The sequence below is a fragment of the Carya illinoinensis genome, chromosome 7 (assembly GCF_018687715.1).
Source record: "Carya illinoinensis cultivar Pawnee chromosome 7, C.illinoinensisPawnee_v1, whole genome shotgun sequence".
NCBI lineage: Eukaryota > Viridiplantae > Streptophyta > Magnoliopsida > Fagales > Juglandaceae > Carya > Carya illinoinensis.
The window spans coordinates 24,754,713-24,779,402 of record NC_056758.1 but is presented as its reverse complement, the minus strand read 5'-3'; the positions used below and the strand labels follow the sequence as shown (position 1 = coordinate 24,779,402).

General features: G+C 35.3%; 1 long non-coding RNA gene across 1 annotated transcript; it reads left to right on the top strand.

The window, feature by feature from the left end:
• Positions 1-6,932: 6,932 nt before the first annotated feature.
• On the top strand, positions 6,933-9,309 carry LOC122315169. The gene is made up of 2 exons (XR_006243955.1): positions 6,933-7,950; positions 8,078-9,309. It is a non-coding gene; the product is annotated as an uncharacterized LOC122315169 (long non-coding RNA).
• The last annotated feature ends 15,381 nt before the right edge of the window (positions 9,310-24,690 follow it).

Genomic DNA, 24,690 nt, shown 5'->3' with positions numbered 1-24,690 from the left:
TTGTGGGACCTATTCCCACTTTCCAACATAATTTAATTTAAAAAATCAAAATCAAAACTTCGTTATTAAGTTTTCTAATAAGCTATTTGTAATATATAAAAATGATTAATTTTTTAATAATATTATATACAGTTATTTTTACATATTTTTTATATATTTTATTGATATAATTAATTAAATTTATTTATTTTTAATATATAACCAATCATATTACTGGAGTGCATAACAAAATTTATAAAAATGACTGTATATAAAATTTTTATTAATTTTTTAATCTTTCTTGAGATAGTAATAGAAAAAGAACTTTTCCATTCTAATTTCAAAAAACTTATTTACGCAAAAACGACCATCATTCTCTCGGGAATTATTCTAAGAGCAATACACGTTTTAAATGCATATTTTCTTTGGGATGGAACAAGAGAGAGGTGCCCTCCCCCCGAATTTGCAGCGGGACTTCTGCCCAAAAAGAAAAAAAAGGGATCCGTCGGTGTTAATAATTTAAATTATAATACCGTTTATTCTGTTTGATTTGTGATTTATCTTGTGAAATCTTTGCCATCATTATCTATTTACATTTTTTAAATTATAAGATTTGATTTATAAGATTTACATTTTAAAAATTATATTTCAAATCAGATTATGACATATAAGTACTATAATAGATATATTCTACTCACCGTCTTAAGATATAGGTGAAAATTTATGTTCATGGATTGTATTTATATTCGAATCAAGTCAAGAATATTAGGCTAGTTAAGTTAATGCAAAGCCAACCCATTTAATTAATGGGAGACATGACATGATTCACTTAGTAATAATTTTTATTGAGTTAACATGGACACGGGCGATCTAACCCATTTAAAAAAAAAAAATTGACCCGTATATTTATTTTTTAACCTAATTAATATAAGATAGTATGACTATTAAATATGTCTATTAAATGTGTCTACTCATATATTTTCTTTGGGATGGGATGGGAGAGAGGTGTCCCTCCATCCCAATTTGTAGCAGGACTTCTGCCAAGGGAGAGAGATGACAAAAAAAAAAAAAAAAAAGGATTGGTCATTGTTAGTAATTTAAATTATAATACCGTTTATTCTCTTCTGATTTGTGATTTATTGTGAAATCTTTACCATCATTATCTATTTACATCTCTTAAATTATAAGATTTGATTTGTAAGATCTATATTTTCAAAATTATATTTCAAATCAAATTATAGCATGTAAATACTTTAATAGGTATATTCATCAGCTTAAGATATAGGTGAAAATTTGTGTTCGTTGATCATATTCATATTCTTATCAAGTCAAGAATATTAGGCTAGTTGAGTTGATCCAAAGCCAACCCATTTAATTAACGGGAGACATGATACGATTCACTTTTTTTTCCTTTTTTTTTCCCTTAACATGACACGATTCAATTAGTAATGACTTTTATTGAGTTAACATGAACACGGCCGATTTAACCCCTTTTTTTTAAAAAAAAAGTTGACCTATTTATTTATTTATTTTAACCTAATTAATATAGGACAATGATAATATGACTACTAAATATGCCTACGAAATGTGACCACTTATATTTTTATTTTTTTATTTTTTCTTAATGGTTAAAAAAGTAACTATTAGTAAATTTATATATATATTATTTATTTTTTCTTAACTGTTAAGATTGTTAAAAAATATCTAAAAATATAAATAAAAAATGCGTTTGTATTAGTGTACACATTTGGTAAACACCTTAGCATTATCTATTAATACAATTTTGTACATTATACAAGGATAACTATGTAAATAATTTATAATAACAATTAGATTCATGATAAGCTATTTTTTTTTTTTAATATCTAAACCAATAATATAAACAAAAACTAATATTTTGATAAAATAAAATTACATATTAACAAAAAAAAATTAATAACTTGATATATAACATAGTCTAATACTAATATTTATATCATACATTTCCAACAACGAAAAAATACATTTAGACTAAACATTTATAAAATTTAAAAATAAAACTTATTGGTGTATGAGCGTTGATTAAAGGTTAGTATTATTAATCGTGTCTTAATAGGTTGACTCATTTGGAACTAAATTCATTTTTATCAAACACAAACTCACTTATTTCGTATCATATTCATATTATATTTATGAATCATATCATATATTGCGACCCCTAACTTAAAAATAGATTTTCTGCTTTGTTTATACACTTTTAATTAAAAACTTTATCTGAACCTTTTAGTCGTGTTACTTTTATAAAAGACATATTTTCTTTGGGTTTTGTATTTACTTTTTTTTATTGTTATTTTGAACTCACTTGTTTTTTCATTTCAAATAATAATATTAATACAACTCTTTTATAATCCATTTACAAACATAAATAATAATAATAAAGTTTTTTTTTATTTGAATGTGTAATTCTACATAATTTGTCTGCGTTCAAAAATAATATTAAAATACACCATTATTCATTATTATGTGTAACATTATTCATTTATTTTGTCACTTACCTAAAGGTGTTCCTAAATAAATTCAATTAAATAAATTATTCCGACCTGCAACTACCCAGCCCTCCAAAATTATAATCCTAGCTTCTTTTTATTTCTACATATCTTCCGATAATTATATCACAGTACTTGATAAAAATATAGGGTAATTTAGTCAATAACACCATAGAATTTACCTCGATCTAGATTTGTCCCTCGTGCTTTCTTTAGAAATTAGCACATTGCGCCATGACAGCTTTTAAATCGAGCACCCTATCCACAATGGTTTATTTATTTTATCTTTTAAAATACACCATTAACCTTCAATTTTTCTATTTTATATATTAACTTTTACAATATATTATATATCAGCTTATTTATTTATTTTCATATCATTTAAATAATATTTTTTATTCTTTTTAAACATTTCCTTTATACCAATAAATTTGTAATATCCATATATTTTTTATATTTCAATATATTATTATACACACAAAATAAAAATATATAAGCCAAATAAAAATTAAAAATAAAATCAAGATATGAAAAAATTGGATAAATAATATTTTCAAGATATTTTTAGAAAAAATAAAATAGATGTGTTTTAAATGATGAAAAATAAAAAGAATTTATATTGAAATGTTAAAAAAAAAATAAAGAAAATGAAGGAGTAAATGGAGTATAAATAGCAAAAAAATTTATTTGAAGAATGAACAACGCGACATATAGCGGGTTACCATAGCAAAATGTATTTTATAGATTTTTTATATAATCAGATGGAACTCATTTTATGAAAAATTCTTCAAATAATTTATATTTTTTATACTATACATAAGTTATTGAAAATACTCTAACATTGCAACATGGAAAATAATCTCATTTTTTTTTTTTTACTTTAGTATTAAAATAAATTAAAACTATATATTTCTCCTTAAAAGAAAAAAAAATATACTAGAATGAAAAAATAAATCTAAGCAGGGGTGGCGAAAGCTAGACTTGATTTTTGGACAGTCGATATGTGGGAGCAAAGCTCAGGCCATCACGGGTGGTTGGGTTTGGTCGTCATGTGGTGATGAAGGCCCAATAGCCTACTAGACGCAAGGCAACCACAAGGTGGCCTGATTGTGGTGGCCAGGTCGGCCCAGGATCTTGGTGATTTGTCGCGAGGTTTCCTACCCTGTTTTTTTTATTATTTTTTTTAAATTTTATTTTTAAAACGAATTGGTAAATTTTAATTTAAGTTTGTTTTGATTTTAAATTAAAAGGAGCATTTTTCACGTGGGAGTGTTACAGACCTCATCCACTTTTGGTTTTAAAACTCATCTACCCGCTTGCCCGCCCGTTAAAACTCCTGTTATGGGTGCTGGCAGGATATGGGAAAAAGAAAGGAAAAATAATTTAGGGTTTGGAGAGAGTTTATATGGGCTGGGTTTGGGCTTCACAATAGGTTGGATTTTGGACTGCAAAAATCTTGGTTATGACAGTTATACTATTTACATTCTTGGGGTATAATATATAACCAAGCACTTTTGGATCCGATATATTTATGAGCAGCCTTGTTAACTGACCAACAGACCATAGAACAAAGGAATTAGACATATTTCTTGCATCTTCAATCAGTAAACCTCCTTGGTTCCAGTCTGTAGCAGGCTTATTAACATTTTTCAGTACCTGAAGAGCATCACCTTCTATGAAAAGCTGTTTAATTCCTTCATCTTGGCTGAACAATACTGCTAGCATCAGTGCATATGCTTCTGCTGTAAAAGGATTACCTTCAGTTTACTAGTTGTAAACCATTGAAACCAAGACACTGCAGCCCATAAATCGACGGTAATCCCCGTTTTCAGTTTGAGCAATATTCTTTTATAGTTTTATTGAAGAGTGCCCGTCCAGTTTTGACCGTTGGACATGCTCACTAGTATAAATTTTACATTTAATTTTTTTATTCTTTTCTTTTTCAAATTTTTTTAAACATCTATAATATTTTTAAAAAATAAAAAAAATACACTAAGGGTAAGTTTAGATGGTGAGATTATAATTTTTAATTTTAAATGAAAGTTAAAAATTGAATAAAATATTATTTTTTCATATTATTCTTGTTTTGAGATTTGAAAATGTTGAATTGGGATTTGAAATCGAATTATTTATTATATTTTATGTAAAAATTTTAAAAAAATTATAATGATGAGATGAGATAAGAATTTTCAGCGATTTTTGGAATCTTTTGCAACTGTTTTTAGCGCTGTAAAAGGCTATTTTTCTTGTAGTGTGTGTATCTCATCCTAGCTGCCAAATTTGTCCAAATACTCTAAAAGTCACTTCCTTAACCATTAAGCCAAATTAAAAAAATAAAAAATAAAAAATAAAAAAAAGATCGAAATGAGAGGACAAATTTATGAGACATACTAACATTTTCCTTTATTAAATAGGCATTGCTTAACAAAGAACCTTTATTTATTTATTTATTTTAATTTTTTTTACATTTAATTTTTTAAATAATCATTCACGGTAAGAAAAGGTAAGATACTTACCATCATACTTTAGACCTATAAATATTTTTCAGGACTTTAAAACGAGAGGGATAAATAAATTAAGTGACCCTTATAATATTTATTAATATTGCCCATGTAGACTTTTCACTTAACATAAATGTTGAATAAATGTGTTAAAGTCCATAAGGCCTAGTTTGAATTGTAAGTTGAGATTAAATGAGTTGAGATAGTTTATGAATAGTAATGAAATATTTAAGTTAAAATGAAATAAGTTAGAAATAATTTGAGTTAAAATATTTTATAGAATTTTAAAAAATGGGATAGAATAAGTAGAATAAAATGTTATAAAGTTAAAAGGACGGTTATACACCAACCAAGAGTTTAGTCCGAGAGAGTCTTTTGATAAGGCCATTTGGCCATTTTTTATTTTTTATTTTTTTCTTACATTTTTATATCATTAAATATTTGTTAAAAATTCACAATATCATTATAAAAATACTTTTTTAATCACTAAGTAAAAGAAAAAAAGGCATCGGGAATATTTGAGGACCACCTTTCGTTGGCCCAAGCATTTTTCAAAATTAAAATATTGTTAGAATATAATAATATTATTTTTGTTTTAAGATTTGAAAATGTTGAGTTGTTTTTTATATTTTGTTTTGAAATTTGAAAAAATTATAATAATTAGGTAATGATTAAATGAAAAAATTAAATAGTATTTAAAATTGAAAAGAGTTTATGTTTATAGTATTTGGATATTGAGATGGAATGAGATGAAATGTGATAAGAAGAGATGAGATAGAAGTATCTCTATCCAAACCATGGCTAATATGTCTTTCTTACACTTGAGACACTCAAATTTGAATAAAATTTTAAAGAGATCTTGATGTATGAGGCACTTACTAGGGCACTGTTGGGACTTGGTTTCTTGGAAGAGTTAAATCACGAATAAGATTTCAAAGAAATAAAGTTCACAAACTGATTTGATAAAATGTAATATATTAGATCTATTTTATAGAATAACAAAATTTTAAAAGTTGATATGCCACAATAATTTATAAATTTATTTTTACAAAATAGCTTTGTAAACTAAACATTTATCTATTTTAGAAAGTCAAACCTACATAAAACCCAAAAATTAAGCAAAAACAAATGTTGAATAAAGGCTACGATCAATCTGCTTCATTTCTCTTTTCCTTAAAATATCGTCCGGGAATTCCCCCAAATGCTTTTTTTTCAAGAAGTAATGCTTTTTAGATTTGTATTTTGCTGCCACGAACCGACCAAGAAATGAACAGTAAGGACCCTAGTGGTTAAGCAATAGAGCTGAAGAAACAATAGAAAATAAACGAGACGATTACGATCCCACTTTAAAGTAGATCCAATATTCGATGTCCTCTCTCTTTTTAGAGTGAGATTGGAATTCGTTTCTTCAGAGGGAAACTTACACTTTGTTTAGTTACAGATGAAATAAAATAAGGTAAAAATTGAAAGTTAAATAAAATATTATTATAATATAATTTTTTAATATAAGTTTTATTTTAAATTTTGAAAAAATGGAATTATTTATTATATTTTATATAAAAATTTAAAAAAATTATAAAAATTAGATTAGATGAAATCTATAAGTTTTATTTTAAATTTTGAAAATATTAAATTATTTATTATATTTTATATAGAAATTTAAAAAAATTATAAATATTAGATGAAGAAGTAACCAGGCATTAAACTAAGGTGAAAAGAATGTGAATGAGAAAATAATCGGCCCAAATATATAACAAGTCTTGTGGTAACAAGCCAAGTTCTGGGTTTATTTCTTTGATATTGGCAGGTGTAGATCAATCGAATCATTTTAAGGCCGCCGAATTCTTTTGCCCTTTTTCTTTATATGACATCTGCATTGGGATTGGAGATGCGTTTTTGGCACAATGGTTTGAGCTTGAAGACAAGGATCTCTAAATCTGCAAGCAACAAATAGATGACGTGGAATATGCTTTTCTTTTGATGGGTGTAAGTGCTCGCGCTTGTCTCTGTTCTCATGTGGCGGTGCAGTAATGCAGCCCGTGCAGGGCTCCTTTCTACTATATATATTGATCAATCTATATCTATAAATCCCAGTATCACCACCTCCTATCTATCCATTTTGTCTGGCCTTCCTCGATCCAACGATGGGAGGATGAGGAAACAAAATGGCATCCACCACAGAGCGAATCATAGAGAGCTTTGATATCTTCTTGAAAAAGTTGTTCAAGAACTGCGGCCTCAGAAGTTCTAGATGATCAACAACTCGGGAGACACTGCATTACAAGTGTGTCTCCACTTGCAAAAAAGAGAGATCTTAAAGTCCTTGTGCAATTAATTTAATTCCGATCAAACAGCTAGGCAAAGAAGCTCTCGATTATGTTGCATCAATAATGTGAAATGTGTCAATGCATTGCGGAAGTTGATTCATCATTGGTGAGAGCTTGTAATGATCCGGGCTGTGAGACCCTTTATCTTTTTCTTGGAAGCGCTCTATGGTAAAGAGGAAGCTGTCCTTCGTCTTCACGAAATCTGTGGCACCGAGAATGGCAATGAATATTCCCTGAGGAAGCGAGGATGGTGATGCTATTCTTCGTTGTGCCATTGCTGAAGACTATTTTACTCATCAAAATAGCTCCAGCAATGGCACAGTGAAGAATAGTGTCTCCATCTTCCCTCGGAGAAGCGAGGACCAAGCTATAGGATGGGACTTGGCTTATAAAAAAGCGACAGAAGCATGAACATTTTTAATTTAGGGAGCCGATAGAGATACACAGAAATCCTACACACTAATTAGTCTTTTTTTTTTTTCCTCCAGAAAGTGAGTAGAATGTCTGTTATTGCCATGCCATCCTGTCTGTAGAGTCCCAGCAATTTCCATTTCACATGTTTTCATTCCCGCCCAACGTCCTTGCAAGTCTTCTTCAGCAACTCAACGTCGGCCATGGGTAACTCTCTCTCTCTCTTTCTGTGACATTCTTTTTTCCAAGTTTTCCACTTCCATTCTCTAGTTTCCCGTTTATTTATTTATTTTTCTGTTTGTAATCGCCGCATCGTCTCTAACGTTGCCCGAAGTTACAGTCACTCTGAAGCCCTCGCCGGTAGGTATACACAAGATAGAATGGGAACAAAATTTTTTACACATTCCTTTTACACGAAGGTGGGAAATATTAGCAAAAATGGCATTTGTACACATTCTGTATCTCATATCTGTACAAAACTGAAATAAAAGAGTTCTAATTTGTTATGCATCCTTTGTTATTTATCAGCTTTTGTTATCACCTTTACTTGCACCTTCCCAGTCGTGTTATGGCCTTGCATTTCATTTTTTTTTATGTTATTGCCTTGTATTTGTTTTCGAGTCTGAAGTATGTATTTGAGTTCTAGTCTAAAGTGTGCTCTAGTCTGAAGTGCGTTTTATGTCTTAAGTCTGAAGTGTGTTCTAGTATGAAACCATATAATACGAGTTTTTAATTTCGGTTTTGTATAGAACTGTTTTTTTGAGAGGCACAGTGGTTTATATGTTGTTTTCATTTGGGAGCCACGTCCGAAATATTGTTTTTGTTTGGAAGCCACCCAATATAGTTGTTTATATATTTTTATTATTATTTTATTTTGTAACTACAATCAAGATGGACTCATGTCGATTGATATTTTCCGAAGAAGAACATGACATTGATGATCCTGACACTCCAAGAGGTTAGATATTAATTATTGAATTTTTAATGGCATTGTTTTATAAACTCTTTTTAATATCAATTGTTTTATGGTATGCTTAACGGATTTTAAATAAATCATGTTTTGCTTAATGTGGACCAACAAAAACAAGCTGGATCTCAGTATTCTGGGAATCAAAAGGTTGAAGAACCAAGGATTGATATGATATTTGGAACTCAAGTAAATGTTACTGAATACTACACAAAGTAAACCGGAAGGATTTGGAGTGTCTAAAAGAATATCGACTAGTGGGCATGATTCCAGTGCTGAAAGAAACTTAATACTCTGCTTGTTGATGGAGAGAGTGACAGACTCTGTCAAGTCAATATTCCGAACAGTAATCCCTTTAATTGCAGCTAGTAGATGTGGTTGAGAGTGTAAGTCGTGTTTTTTCTATTGAATTATATTTACCAATCTGCATCATTTTTTTTTCTTTTTTTCTTTTTTCCTTTTTTTCATTTCAGTTTTTTTATGGTCTCTATGTAAGAACTAAGATGAGAATGACGGTTTGGGGCTTATGGTAGTTGATGTTTTCTGTTTAGTAGTATCGAGGCTGTAAGTGGGACTTTGTGAAACTAATTCTTGGACCATATCCATGCTGTGACTTAAAAAGATCTATTGTCTCCTTGCCCTGTGTCATAACTTATAAAGATTGGCTTCTTGGACCATAACCAGGCTGTAAGATTTGGAGAAATATTCATGAAAATTGAGCCAATATTTATATTGGTTGTTGCAATATAATTTGCAATGTAAGTGGGACTTTGTGAAAAGAAGAAAGAATTAGAGAATGTTAGGCAAAGATTACGAAAATTTGAAAGTAGCAAGCACCATTGCCCAGAACCCAGAAAGATCATGACCAGGTTTTGGCACCATACCTTTCTATTATACCATCAACTAATACCCAGCAGAAGAATTAATAGATGGGTATTTTTTTCAAGATTTTCATATAGCAAACGGATTGTTATGATCCACCTGCTGTGGTTTGAACACAGTAGAAAAGACTGAACTAAAACAGACTGTGCTGGAGACAGCCACCAAAGATATCTAAATACTAGTCCTCTAGATCATGAGATAATGAAACCAGAAGTTTCCAGCAAAAGAGGACGTCTCTCTGAAAATAACATAAAACTGTTGTTAGATAAAATGATCGGTGGAGATTTCCAGGTTAGCTGATATGTCTCTCTCTCATTTCTAGCTACTACTTTAGCTAGTTTGGTAATTTGGGCAGATTGTAATGCCTTGAATAATTTTGTAATTTACTAGTCACCATTTGCCTGTTACAAATAAATGCCTGTCACCTGTTAAGTATGTTAGTTGCCTTCTCAAAACTCACTTTTCAAAAAGTAATGCACGACAATACTGATAGTTTGGAAACATGAGGCTCTCATCAAATCTGGTTAGAATGTGGTAAATAAGCAATCAAATTGAGAATGCTACCATTTTTCTGTATTTGTTCATTTCTTTTTCTTTTTATTTCTTTTTGAGTCTGCCGATTCTAGTGTTTCATATAGATTTCCAATTCCCACATTATTCCTTTGTAGAAGAGAGTTATCTAACAAAAGATGAATTTCAATAATTATAATCTCATGCCAACATAATTTTTTTGTGCACCCCATTTAATTCTATAATTTCAACCCATCCAACATAAGCAAAAGCAAAAAATGCTTAAATTCAGAAGTCATCCAACATAAGCAAAGAAATGCTTAAATTCAAAAGCATGACTCCATACACTACAAGAAAAAGCGTTTTTTTTGATGATTTTATTTTCCGTGACTAACGCTTGTGGGAAATACTAGATAATGGGACAAATCCCTTCCGTGAAGAATAGGTTTTGACGTTTATCACCAAAAAACGTGCGACGGATGAAAAGTCATGGCCACCTATTAAAGCGAGGAGATAGTGTTCGTGTTAATAAGTTTGCCGTTGTTACCTCTAGTCTATTTTAATTTTTGCCCATAACAATATAAACTAAACACACCAGAAATCGATGCCTTCAACCTGCGCCCGAGAGAACCCTAACGCCCAAATCGTGCCCTTCAACACCGGATAATCTGAGGGATAATCCGGCCAAAATTTCTCTTTTCACGGCCCCGGAGAGAATCACTACCGCCAGTTGAGGACACAAACGGGCAAGAGAATCACACCGACTTTGTTTTTGCTTCAATTTCTGGAATAAATCTCCATCTCTCTCTTAAATCTGTGCCCAAGAGATCCCTAGCCCAAATTGACCCGTTCAACACCGCATAATCTCACCAAATACGCCGGTGGTGGTTTCTCGTTTCGCCGCCCCGTGGAACCTCACTGTAGGATGGTTGCCGCAACTCACGGCTACGCTATTGATTGCTGAATAGCTACGGAAAAAGGTTAATCTCTCTCTTAATTTCATTTGCCTAATTTTAATTTCTCTTCTCAAATTTCCCTCTCTCTCTCTCCCTTGGTAATTCTATCGCCTATAGGAAGAGATTTCTATGCTTCTGTATCTCTGGTTCTTGAGGCCTAGTACGATTTTTGTGCACTTTTCGTATTGTGAAAATCCCACTTGCAGCTTCTTTAATTGAATTGGATTGGTGGTTTTGTGGCATCACGCAGGACAAGTAGTTTTTATGTGATGGATTGTTTATCCCTTTAGGCTATTTGGTATGTGAATCAGGCTTATGAATGTTTTACACTTGGAATTACATGATTATATATCTCAGGACAGGGAGATCTGCCCTGTTAGTGCTAGAAATCATCAGATTTCTTGAGTTCTTGTGCTCATAGCCGTTCATGGGTGATAGATGATAGCCACACTCCCATATAAAAATTCACGTATCTAGATGATAGCAACCCCAAATTATCAAGTATTTTATTGATAGGATATGGCAAATGATTGAGCATGTTTGGATGTTTCCAAATAAATAGGTACAACGCATACCATTACGAACTACACAAGCACTACAGGAAATATGGATCACACGAGGAGGCACTAGCTGGTCGAAAATCGTCGGTGGAGCCACATGTTTGGGAGTGGCTATGTTCAAGGTGGGCCAGCAGCTCATTCAAGGTACAACCTGAGTTGTATTGATGGGGAGGAAGTAGGGGATTTTGAGTATTTAGAATAAATCTGCCTATAATACCTGATTGTCTAATAGATGTTTTTGTATAGCTTGAGTTGATTAATGTACTGTAAGCTGTATCAGAGCTGAAATAATTTATTTATTGTGAATTATTTCAGGAACAGTCGAATAGAAACACTAATAATAGGAAAAAACAGAAGGTTAAGCATACGGGGGGAAGGAAATCCTTTGTCAGGATATTGGAAGAGAAAGTAAGACAAACTTTCATTAAAATAGGTTGTGTAATTTTGTAAATCCGTACTTGAGCTAAAATTAACATATATTTTGTTCATGAAGAGTGGGGAGGCACCGAATATGATAGCATTTTACAAAGAAACACATTGGTCAAGGGAGAAGGGTAAATGGATCAATGCTGCAGCTGAACATAATTATGTGAGTTAACTTATCCTGTGTTATTTTCAGTTAATGACATCCGTGTTTGATTCCTCATACACTGAAATGTTTGAATAATTTTGTTTGTGGAAATTTAGAATCTTATGATAGAGCGGTTGAATGAGGCAGAATCAGAAGAAAATGGCGATGAAGCTGCAGCCGAGGTTTTCAAAGAGGTGTTAGGATTCAAATCAGGCTATGCACAAGGGCTAGGCCACTCAGTCATTCCAGATCCCAGCCCTTCGCTGAAAAAGAACAAGGCATTTATACGTTTGGCCGAGGAGAATGAAAGGATCAAGAATAGTGCAGACAATTACAAGACACAACTAGAGAGAATTTTGGGTGATATGGCTGCTCTTAGAAATGCTTTTTCTGAGCATGACAAACAACTGAATATGATATCATCACAGTTGGGGACAAGTAGGGAGTCTCAACAAGAGACTCAAGGAGATGCTTAGGCATCTCTTAGTTGGTTCTAACTTTTTTGGATCACGGCCAGTTTTGGGATATTTTGTGTTTTGTGTTCCCCATAGGGAGATGACAGTTTTACTTATGCCAACTTTTTTGATGGGTTGTATGGGAAGGTTGGGGTGTTTTGGCATTGAAAGGGTCGGGTTTTATAGCATTTTATCAGCATTATTTTGTGTTTACTCTATATATAACTATTAAATCTAGTTGGAAGTAGCTTTTACAGGTTTGGTGATACTCAAGCAACTGTCCAATTTTTTTGAGAATGTGAGTCAGTCACTTTCATATCTGATCTTATTACCTACTGGTTTGTAGCGCAGTTTTGAAAAGCTAATTATCTGACTCAAGAAACATATCCGGGAAGTTGAACTTCTTTGTATTTTTTTGTTGCAGGGTTACAATGGTTGAGCATTAAGGTAGCTGCCTCCATTAGGGTTAAAAAACACTCCAGTTATGTGATGGAAGGCAACTGAAGGGTCACAGTTGAAACGGAAATGACCAAATATGGAATTTATCAACGCATTACTGGATATGTGCAGAATGGTTATGTGCCGGTAAATAGTTTCTTTCCGATAACTAGTGTTTATTGAATAAGCTTAATATCAAGATGTTGTTATACCTATCTCTTCATGCATAATATAGGTTTGTTTATAATATGTGAATAGATCCATACTTGACTGGGCAATTTGGGAGAATAAATAGCTGGATGCAAACAAATGTACCTTAATTTTATTGATCATAGCTGTAGCCAAGTGTATTAAAATATACACATGGCTGGTAGTATAATTCCAAACAATGTTTTTCATAATTCGTCTATCATACATCTTCACATCTGGATTATAATAAGATGGCAATGTGCTGATATGAATTTAGATTAAAATTGATCATGAACTGGTGGTAATCTGGTTTTGTTAAAGTTAAAATGAGGATTGTGCAGAACCTAGGGAGTTTTGATAACTGAGGGTGAAAATACAGCATTCTCCTAGATTAGGCAATGGTAGATGATTGTAAGTTATATATTTAATAACTCTCGCAATCATTGAAGTTCTGTACCTTCAAGATTGTGGGACAGGAAAAGAATAGGGAAAATCATACTGCAGGCACCATTTGTTGGAGAGTTGGGATACAATTGTTCAGTTGTTAATATACAAGAAAATGTCTGGTCAGGAGTCGAATCTAATGGTGTTAGACACAGCCAAGCCTGAAGGATTTTTGTTACTTAGGTCAGTTACCAGGGTGTTTATCTAATGAAATATTTTCAAATGAGAAGTATATAGGATATGAGGGAGAAAAAGGACAAGAATACATGTTTAGAATTATTGGTGAAATCTGAAAATGGATTGGTTGCTTCTTTTGGTATTGTGATAGATACCAAAAGAATGAAGTTTTCAATGGGGTGGAGCTTATGATCAGGAGCACTTGTATAATTGTAACATTGTGTCAAAATTAATTGTTGAGTATGGTATGTTCTGAGTTGGCCTTTACACAACATGCACATACATTGAGGGTTAGAGATTTGAATGTCTAGCTTATATATGGCATCTACATGGTTTTGTACTTTAATGTATACCATGTTTACAGGAAGTGACATAACATGATCATAGAAATGTGACAGTTTCTATGGAAAAAATGTATTGGATGGAGTTGGTAATATAAACTCAGTTTTATTTTCCCAATGATGGTTATGGAAAATTCATTCAATATTGTAGGTTTCCAGTCTTTAACTTGATGTATGTACTACCATATACATGCATGAGGTCCAAATATTGTAAATCCCGGGGTAGTATATATTATACTAAGATGTATATATATATACACCACAATAGCTATGGCTAGGTTGCATTCATTGAGATTTGTTGAAGAAATGTGAATCTAAGATTATTGATAGCTAAGTCTAGTCTATTTGTACACATGTTTATTCAGGTTCTTCTCAAGTATCTTTTATGTGTGGACAAGAGGAAACAAGGTCATTTGTTCAGCTGGGAAGATTAGGTTCACAGAATGTTGATGATGCTATTATGGATAGATTATGTTGAGCCAAGTTGTGTGAGGGGGAAAGTAAATAACATTGTAATATGGGTTCAAGTTTCTGTTGTATGGAATATAGTATATGCCAAAATGCTAATCACGGCCCTCTTGTCCTTCCCATTTGGTAAACATTTTGTAATGTATTTCCAACATGTTGTAAATGGACAGTGGAATAGTAAGAATGTTTATTCATAACTTGAATTATGGGATTGTGTTATTTGTATATATCGGACTGTATTTTGTAGTATATGTGCCATAATCTCACCAAATTGAAGTAGAAGAAACAGGTTTTTACCTAAAGTAATGTACCTGAAGTTGCGAAATGTTATGAGGCTTTCAATTCCATTATCTACGGGACCTGGCCTCTTAGTGGCACCTACAATATTTACACTTTTACCCAGGGAACAACATTGGTGGAAAAAGATAATCTTGTTTATTATAAATTAAAGCTATTTGCCACGAAGAACCTTCATGTAAATTAATTACGCCTCATGCGCAAAAAATTCGGGAAATACCCTTTAATATCCAAATTCCCGACGTACACATGCTCGTGGAGATTATATTTTTCTCCACGAGTATCGTGAGTGGCGAATAATGAAAACCTGAAAATATTAATTCATATTTTCCACGAGTTTTATTCATGGCCTTTACACATTTTCCAAGGGCAAATTTTGGTAGGGAAAAAACATACGACATGTAGTACAGACGTGAGGGTCCAAAAATTACCCACGGATAGTGTTCGTGGGTAATACTAATAACCACAAACTTCTCTCATGGGAAGTATCCAATTCCCATGAGCAATTAATAAATTGAATTGCCTTTTGCCACGAGTTCGTGAAGGCTCTTGTCACGGAATGCACCGTGAAGAAAAGTATCTATTTGCCACGAAGTAAAGTTTTCGTGGGATATAATACCTTTTTCGGCAACTTATATGCCACGAACTTCCCACGGGAGAAATTTGTGAGGACAACATTTTTCCCACGAAATGCATAGTTTTGCCCACAACATACCTCTTTGGGAAAAAACGCTTTTTCTTGTAGTGATAGCTAGACTGCATAACATGCTTAAATTCGAAATTGTTATTGTGTTAGGGCAAGATGGAGAGAGAGAGAGAGAGAGAGAGAGAGAGAGAGAGAGAGAGAGAGACTTGGCGTTGGTGGACCTCGGTAATGGTGAGGGTTGTGGGCAATGGCGACGGTTTGTTGGCTATTAGTTATGAGAGAAACATCCTCAAATCAAGAAAATTCCTCAAATCAAGCAATAGAAAGAGGAAGCAGATTCTCAGCCTCAAATCAAGGGTGTAATAGTCAATAAATTACTTGTTGATACTCTGTAACAACTAGCCTTAACTCTAGGATTCTTACTTAGAATAGCTCCTGTAAATTTGTACTTATTCTGATACCAACAATTGTAATGTGTGTGTGTGAATATTTTTGAAATACAACAGTAGCTCCATTCTGTGAAATTTCTTGTATTTTTCAAACTCTATCATGGTATCAAGAGAGCCATCCTCAAACAAGAACTCAATCCCAAACTCTGAATATACTTGCAATCCAATCTCAACCTGACCATCCCCAACAGATATTCCTCTCATTGCACTCAATATTATTGCCCATTTAAATGAAAAACTCACACCCTCAACCTTCCCTCAATTGCGTGCCCAGTTTCAAACCCTCATCATTGGATATAATTTACTTGATTATGTCACTGGTGATAATCTATACCCTCCTACTATTGATCCCTCCACCCCCAAACTTCAAAAAACTAGCTGGGTAAGACAAGATAAACTTATCCTTAGTGCCATTTTGGCCTCCACTACTACCACAATCACTCCCTTTATTTCCGCTGCAAAAACAACCCCAAGAAGCATGGAACAAATTGCATACTATGTATGCAAGCAAATCCCGCACTCGGGCCATGCAATTAAACATGGAGCTTACTATGATCAAGAAAGGGAATCAATCGGTTCAAGAATACCTCCACACTGTCAAAGCCCTTGCCAACGAAATCTCCCTGATTGATCATCCCATTTCAGAAGATGATATAATTTTTTACATCCTCAATGGATTGGGAAGCGATTTTGGTGAAATCACAGCACTAATTTGCACTCAAGAAAAGCCACTAAGGTTCGAGGAACTTCACGATCTCCTCGTTGGACATGATGCATACCTCCGTCGTCTTGACGCCACCACTTAGCAACTGGTTGTGTCAGTCAACTACTCCAATCAGCATTCTGGGTCTTCATCCGGTGGCCACAGCTCCAAGGGCTTCTCCAAAAACGGGTTTGGCCGTGACAATGGTTCCTCCAAACTAGACTCCAACTCAGGCTCCTATCATCAATCTGGAGGTACAAAAGACTGAAAAAAAAAATAACAAGTCCAATTGCCAACGCACCTATACACCGAAATGTCAAATATGTGATGAACTGGGCCACACGGCAAAATATTGCCCACGTTTGCACCATGCTGAACCTACTGTCAACTATGTGTCAACTTCACCTGCCAATGACTTATTGATTCTAGAGCTTCACACAACATCACTGGAGATTTGGAAAACTTATCAGTTCATTCTAAATATGATGGCACTGATGAAGTTGTCATAGGTGACGGTTTAGGTTTGCATGTCTCACATATTGGTTCATTGGTTCTCAACACACCCACACACACTTTCCATTTAAATAACACTCTTTGTGTTCCAAATATACACAAAAATCTCATTTCCGTACATCATTTTACCTCACAAAATAATGTTCTTGTTGAATTTCACCCTTTGTTTTTCCTTGTTAAGGATCAGACCACGGGGGCAATTATACTCAAAGGTGAATGTGAAAATGGTGTCTACACACTCCTAGAATCACTGGTGAAAGCTTCCCCGAACATGGTTGCCAACGTGCATGAACGGACCACTTTAGATGGGCGGCACAAGCGTGTTGGACATCCATCTCAAAAAATCGTTCTTCATCTTGTTAAAAATTTCTCCCTTCCAATAATAAAAGGACATAGTTCTCATTTTTGCACTTCTTGTTCTATCAATAAAGCGCACAAACAACTATTTCAGTCCAATAGTCTTCAAAGTGATGTCCCACTTGATTTAATTTACGCTAATGTTTAGAGCCCTTCAAACACTATTGGCATTGATGGATCACGATACTATTTGATTTTGGTTGATCATTTCACAAAACACATATGGTTTTATCCTATGGAAACCAAGTCTGGGGTTAGCGCGATATTTCCACAATTCAAACATCTTGTTGAAAATAGATTTCAATCAAAAATCAAGTCTTTACTCGGATAATGGTGATGGATTTATTGCTTTAAAAAAATATTTTTCCATACATAGAATAAGTCATTACATCATTGCACCTGAGCATCGTCATTGTCATTTGGTAGAAACAAGCCTTACTCTTTTAAATGATGCCTCTTTATCATTATCATATTGGCCCAATGCATTTTCCACGGCAGCCTACCTTATAAACCAACAGCCCATACCCCTTCTCCATAAAAAAATCTCCATTAGAGGCCTTATTTAATCAGTCACCAAACTACCTCAAACTCAAGAAATTTGGGTGCCTATGTTATCCTTTCACCAAGCCATACAACACAAATAAGCTCCAGCTCAAAGCCACCCCGTGCCTGTTTAATTGCTCAAGTCCTTTGGATTGAGAGGCATTTGTAAAGTTGATGTCTTTTAATGAAGGTGGTTTTCTATAAATAAAAAAATAATCAAAACACCTATGTTGTTGGATTGATTGATGGATTTGTAATAGGAGGTGCTGAGAATTGTGGATAAAATGGTTTTGGTATCACCTAAGATGTCAACCAATCATGATAATGAACCAAAACTTAAGCAATAAATGTAGACATTAAATGAAACAGTTAAATTGAATTTAAAATACACTACTTCTACCTAGGTTGATAGATTTGTTGATGGATATGTGTTAGAAGGTGTTAACGGATATGCGTGCTCTTTTCCTTTTCCCCATCTAGAGAATATTTATCAATATTTTAGAACAACAAAAATCATCTTATGTTGTATTAGTTCAAGCAATTTAACTATAAATTGGTATATTTCAATCAATATAACCATAAATATCAACACAGTATAAATCAGTTTCTGACTATACATGCATAACGAGATGAAATTATCCAAAGATTTGCAGTCACACATCAAACTGTTCGGTACAATTTAGCAGTCTTAAGACTAGTATAGTTTCTACTGCTATTTCCAAGTCTGGTACAATTTCCTGACTTGAGCTGGAAAATCAAGCTGTAAAACAACCCAACAAATTATATTGATGTACCCAGAAATGGTATATCCTGAATGAATACATGAACTACATATTTCTAGACTTCTAGACTCATTTTTAAAACCTCAAGCAACATTATATTTCTTTTTAATGAAATCTAGCTCAACTCAGTTTATGCATATGAACAGGACCATGCTCTACAAAATGAACCACGAATATATGGCTAGACAGTGTAGCAGAGGATGAATTCTTTTTTAAAGGTAGTAACTGAGGTAATTTCAAATGTAAAATTATTTTGAAAAGAAAAAAAAAACACATTTCAGTCTGTAATAGTATGTGGATGGTCATAGGGGCAAAAAAACATTTATGCATGAATCACAACATCAAAGCCTCAAATTTCCTCTATGAAAGTGGAGGTAAATTCCTTAAATTTCCAAAGAGGAGGCTTTTGGTAGTCATAGAGGTCTACTTCAAAGATATGAGTATTGTACCTCTACAAGTACAAAGACTTAATGCCCAAAACGACGTGACATATATGGCATGTAAAATGTTACATTCAAATCTCTAATGGTTTCTTAATGCACAAAGTAACCTATACTTTACATTTAGAGAGGAGAGGCCAATTTTTATAAACCTTAGTTATAATAAACATTCTCGTCCAACCAATAATATTAAAACATTCACAAATCCCAATTAACATTTTCTCAATTTTGTTAATCGACCTTACAAAGTATAGAGAGACACAAATGGGGATTTATTCTACAGGGCCCATATGATCTAAAAGGATAATAGATTATTTTGATAGAAGCAACTGATTAGGAAAGTTCTTGAAAATGGACATCAAATTACTTCCCCCTACTTATTCCCTTTTGCAATCTTCTGTTTATGGAAATTATGTTTGGAAAGGAATTGATAAGGCAAAGAAGATAAGATCTTACTAGAAGGTTATAGAACTGCAAAGTTTTATAGAAAGAATATGCAATTGTATGGTCCTTAGCCAAAATTGTAATTATATGGCACAAAAACTAGTTGGTCAACAGAATATAATTTGATATCCTTGAATGTAAGTTGGGAAATGCTTTTAATGACAATGGGGCAAGAGGGTCATCAAACTTTCTTTACCATTAGAACTAATAATGGACCCCATTCAGTATTGAATCTCTCTCTCTCTCTCTCTCTCTCTCTCTCTCAACATGTAATAAAAAAATCAGAGTAAATCAAGGTTTTAATTCAGATCAACTATTCTAATACTACTGTAACTAATATGTAATTGCTTCTGTACCCACTACTAAATATATACTGCTGCAACTAATTCAGACTTTTCCTTCAAAATCTGTAAGAGAGATCGCCATTACCAACATACACTACAACTTTTCTTTATTATTTATGTTCCCAATCTATAGCCCAGAAACAATGTTAAGAAATAAACCCAAGAATACTAAAAATCTCTGCCATCCAAACACGTCAATGGAAAATGTGCTTACCGACAAGAGCTAATGACACCAAGGAGTGGGGAGCTGGCGTGCCACGGTGACGATGAAATTCATGTCGGTAGTGGAGGAGAGCACCCAGGATCGGAGAGAGACGTGCCTGGTGGAGGAGAGCAGTCATAACTAGCCAGCCTTGAAGAGAGAGACGTCAGTGGTAGTGGAGAGCAGCAGAATTGTAGGTGGATGAACGAGAGGGAGAGAGGTGTCACCACCTAGATTGTTTTTAGAGAATTTCCTAACCTTCTAGAAGCCTCCTAGTCCTTTGTAATCTTGCGAAATTGTGTAGAGTGATCTAGAAGGGGCGTTATAGACAATTCTAGAGTAGTGTTCTAGAAAGGGCTTTATAGACAATTCTAGAGTAGTGATCTAGAAAGTTCTTTACCCTTGGATTGGTGACAAGTGTCACAATCCTAACCATTCTTTGTACCAAGTGTGATGACCCGCTTTCGCGTATTTTTTTTTCACTGAAGGGTTGTTTTTATTTTAATTAATATATTAGTTTATTTATTTTAATTTATTGCGTTTTAAAAATTGTTTTTATTTTTATTTTTATTTATTTGATGATGTGTTTTATTTCTTTTAGTCTTTTTACTGTTTTTAATCTCGTTTAGGCGGGTTTGTTTTGTTTTCCCGGAATGAGGATTAGACCTCATCTTTTTCCCTACATCTCTTTTTTTCTTTTTTCCTTTTTCCTTTTTCTCTTTTTTCTTTTTCTTCTTCTTTCTTTTTCTTTTTCTTTTTCTTCTTCTTCTCCTTCCTCCCGATCGGCTCTCTCCCTCTCTCTCCTCACCCACGCCGTGAAACACCAAACCCCCCGACCCACCGCCGTCTGACCACCGTGTGGCACACCGCCCATACAGTTCGACTCCCCTCCCTCTGGCGCAACCCCCCACCAATTCTCAGCCCCATCCGGCCAGCCGTTTGGCCGGAAAATCCCCTTAAAGCCTCCACGGGTTTTGCTCCGATTTGCCGCCGTCGCTCCACCTCCGGCCACCATTTGTTCACCACTTCATCACCGGTCCCTTGCCGTCCTAACCCACCTATTTTCGGCCTCCAATGGTCACCGGAACAGCTCCCACGAGCTAGCTTTCCTTTTTGGGAAATCCGGCCTCTCTCCGCAGTTTCTGCCGCCACCCACGGCCAACCACCACTTCCAATAGCTTCATAATCATCCCTAGGCCATTCCCTATCAATCCCAAGCCCTGGTTTGTCCCCGTTCAAAAGTGGGTATTTTACAACCCACGGCCACAGTGAATTTTCACTATAACGTTGCTTTTTCTCCGCCGTTTGCAACGCCGAGTGTTTTCTAAAATTACCGTATAGCGCTGTAAGTATTTTCCAAACCCTATTTTCAGATTTAAATATATATTGCTCATTCAATTATTTTATCTGTTGGTTGGTTGATTCCCGACTGAGTCCGAGGAGTTCGGGGGTCGGATATATGGAGGACGAAGTTGCTTGTTTTATTGAATTATGTTGGTTGTTTATTTTTGTGCATTGATATGGTGCATGCACGTGTATTTTTGTTTATTTGAGAAAAGCCTGTTTATTGGCGTAAGTGGACTTACGGGTGCGTGTGTATCACGACCCCAAGCCGGGATGGGGTATTATCCCGGTGGAGCTCCTCTGGTCACTCGGGAGCGGAATAAACTGAGTGATGTCCCTTGGATTGTCGCTGGGTGACAACGGGAGCGGGGGCTAGGGGTTGCTTGGCTACGAACGCGCCGGGCGCGGAACCAGGCATCGCCCTACGCACCGACTCCGTGGCCCTTCGCTGGTGAGGGCTAGAGGATGCTTGGCTACGAACACGCGGGGTGTGGAACTGGGCATCGCTCGTTAGGTGTCACATGCGTGGTGGTACTCTGCGGTGTGGCACTGGAGCCAGGGTGTGCGGATGACCCCTAGGGGAGGTCATGACGCATACGGATAAAATGGTTTTTGGTTTGAGATGGTTATAGAGGCCAAATGTGACTTTTGGCGTGTTTTTGAAAAATTATGTTTTTTTGGGTTTTGTGCATTGGGCATGCTTCATGCATTTTGTTTGAGTTCTATGTGTTTTTATCTGGTGGTGTTTGGGTTTTACTTACCTGTGGTACCATTTTTGGTTCCGTAGCTTTTGGTGCAGGTTTTGAGGATGAGGAGGAGGAGGCTGAGCCCGAGGATGCGGCTCCGCCGGGTTGCTGATGTTGTGCTTTATATTTGGTTTAAAACTATATTAGTGTTTTGTAATATTTTATGTATGTTGTAAACAGTTTGTATTATATTAAGAAAATTCTAGTACTTAGTTATATGACTTTCGTTATCCGCTGCGTGTTTTTTCGTGCACATATGTTGCTTTTGCACACACTTGGCACTCGTCGATAGGGTGGTGACCCGGATTGTCATCATCCGGACGTCTCGATCTTCCCGTGTCCGTGCATGGGGATTTGGGGGCGTCACAGGTGGTATCAGAGCAGTTTGACTCTGGGTAAAACCACAAGTCCCGTAAGTTGTACCAGAATGTTTTTTTAAGTTGTGTTTTGAAAATTATGTTAAGTAAAGTTATTTGATTTGTTTTATTTATTTTATTTGTTTGAGCTTGTTTGTTTGTTTTTATTTATTTGTTATGTTTTTACAAGTTCGTTTCTTTTGTTTTCTGTGATGTGGTGTTGGTCTGTAGTTCTGTTTTTATTTGTTGTTGGTTTTATTTGTTTTGTTTTCTGAAAGGGAGTCAAAGGTTGTGGTGACAGGAAAAATGGGGAGACCAAGGAAATCTACTCAGGAGCCACGGGACAATACCTCAAGGGATGACTCCATAGCCGAAGCAATACGGCAGATAACGGAGTTCATGCAGCAGAATATTAGGCCTCAACAGACAGGGCCTTGGCCACAACAAGGAGGACCTTGGCCACCACAAGGGGGTCCCTGGCCACAACAATGAGGGCCTTGTCCACAGTAAGGAGGGTTTTGGCCACAACCAGGAGGTCCTTGGTCACATCAGGGAGGGCCTTGGATGTACCCGGGAGGGTCCAGTAGCATGGTGCAAGCCGGATGCACCTATGAGCGCTTCCTGGCGCACAGAACCCCACACTTCACTGGGGAAGAGGATCCACTTCAAGCTGGAAAATGGATCAAAGATCTGGAAAGAACATTTGAGGTGTGTGGTTGCACCGAGGCGCAACAGGTACTCTACGCCAGCTATCTCTTGCAAGGCACTGCGTCTGATTGGTGGGATACCAAGAGGGTGATGCTGGAATCAGAATTGGGGTCTTTCGTTGCTGTGACCTGGCAGCGCTTCAAGAAGGAGTTTAATGACCGCTTCTTTCCCGCATCGGTAAGGAAGCAAAAGGCAAGAGAGTTCTCAAATCTGGTCCAAGGGGGCGCGACAGTGAAACAGTACGCCCGGAGATTCATAGAACTTGGGCGATTTGCTCCTCACCTTATCGCCACCGAGGAGATGCGAGCTGATCGTTTTCAGGAGGGACTACGCCATGACATATGCCGTATGGTGGTCAGCCATCGGATATCCACTTTTCAGGAATTAGTAGATGTGGCCACCCTTGTGGAGTGAGAAAATAATCTGAGTATGGGCTCCCCTCCAGGACATAAGAGACGGAGTTTTTCTGGTGAAGGAAGCAGCTCGGGTTCGCCCCAGAAATTTGTTCAGCGGACTGGAACTCGACCTCAAACGTCCTCAGGTGTTCGTATGGGAGGACGGGTGCCAATTTGTGGAGCATGTAATAGAGCTCATGAGGGCGAGTGTCGGATGAGTAGTGGACCTCAGTGTTACCAGTGCGGCCAAGTGGGGTATATTGCTTGGGATTGCCCCGTCAGAGTTCAAGGAAGCCGTGGAGGTAGACATGGTGGAAGAACCAACCCGAGACAAGCAGTGCAAGCCCAGGTTTATGCTGTCACACCAGGAGAAGTGGATGATGAGGCGCCAGCGACCCATGATGCTGGAGTAATTACAGGTATGGATTAATTTAATTTTAAGTTGGATTTAATTTTTGGTGTATTTGGTTTCTTCTTTGTTTTTTTGGATTTCAAGGGTTGATGTGTTGGTTCAAGAAGAGTCCGTTTGTATGAGTTTTATGCCTGCACTTTGTTTGATTCCTGTGCGTCGTAGTCATTTGTATCTTCCACGTTTGCTCGGGTGTGTAATTTGATTATGGAACCGTTGCCGAAGTCTATGGTAGTGGCTCTACCCGATGGTGAAATGGTGTGGTGTTCCAAGGTTGCTTTGGGATGCCCATTAAATTTTGATGGAAGGTT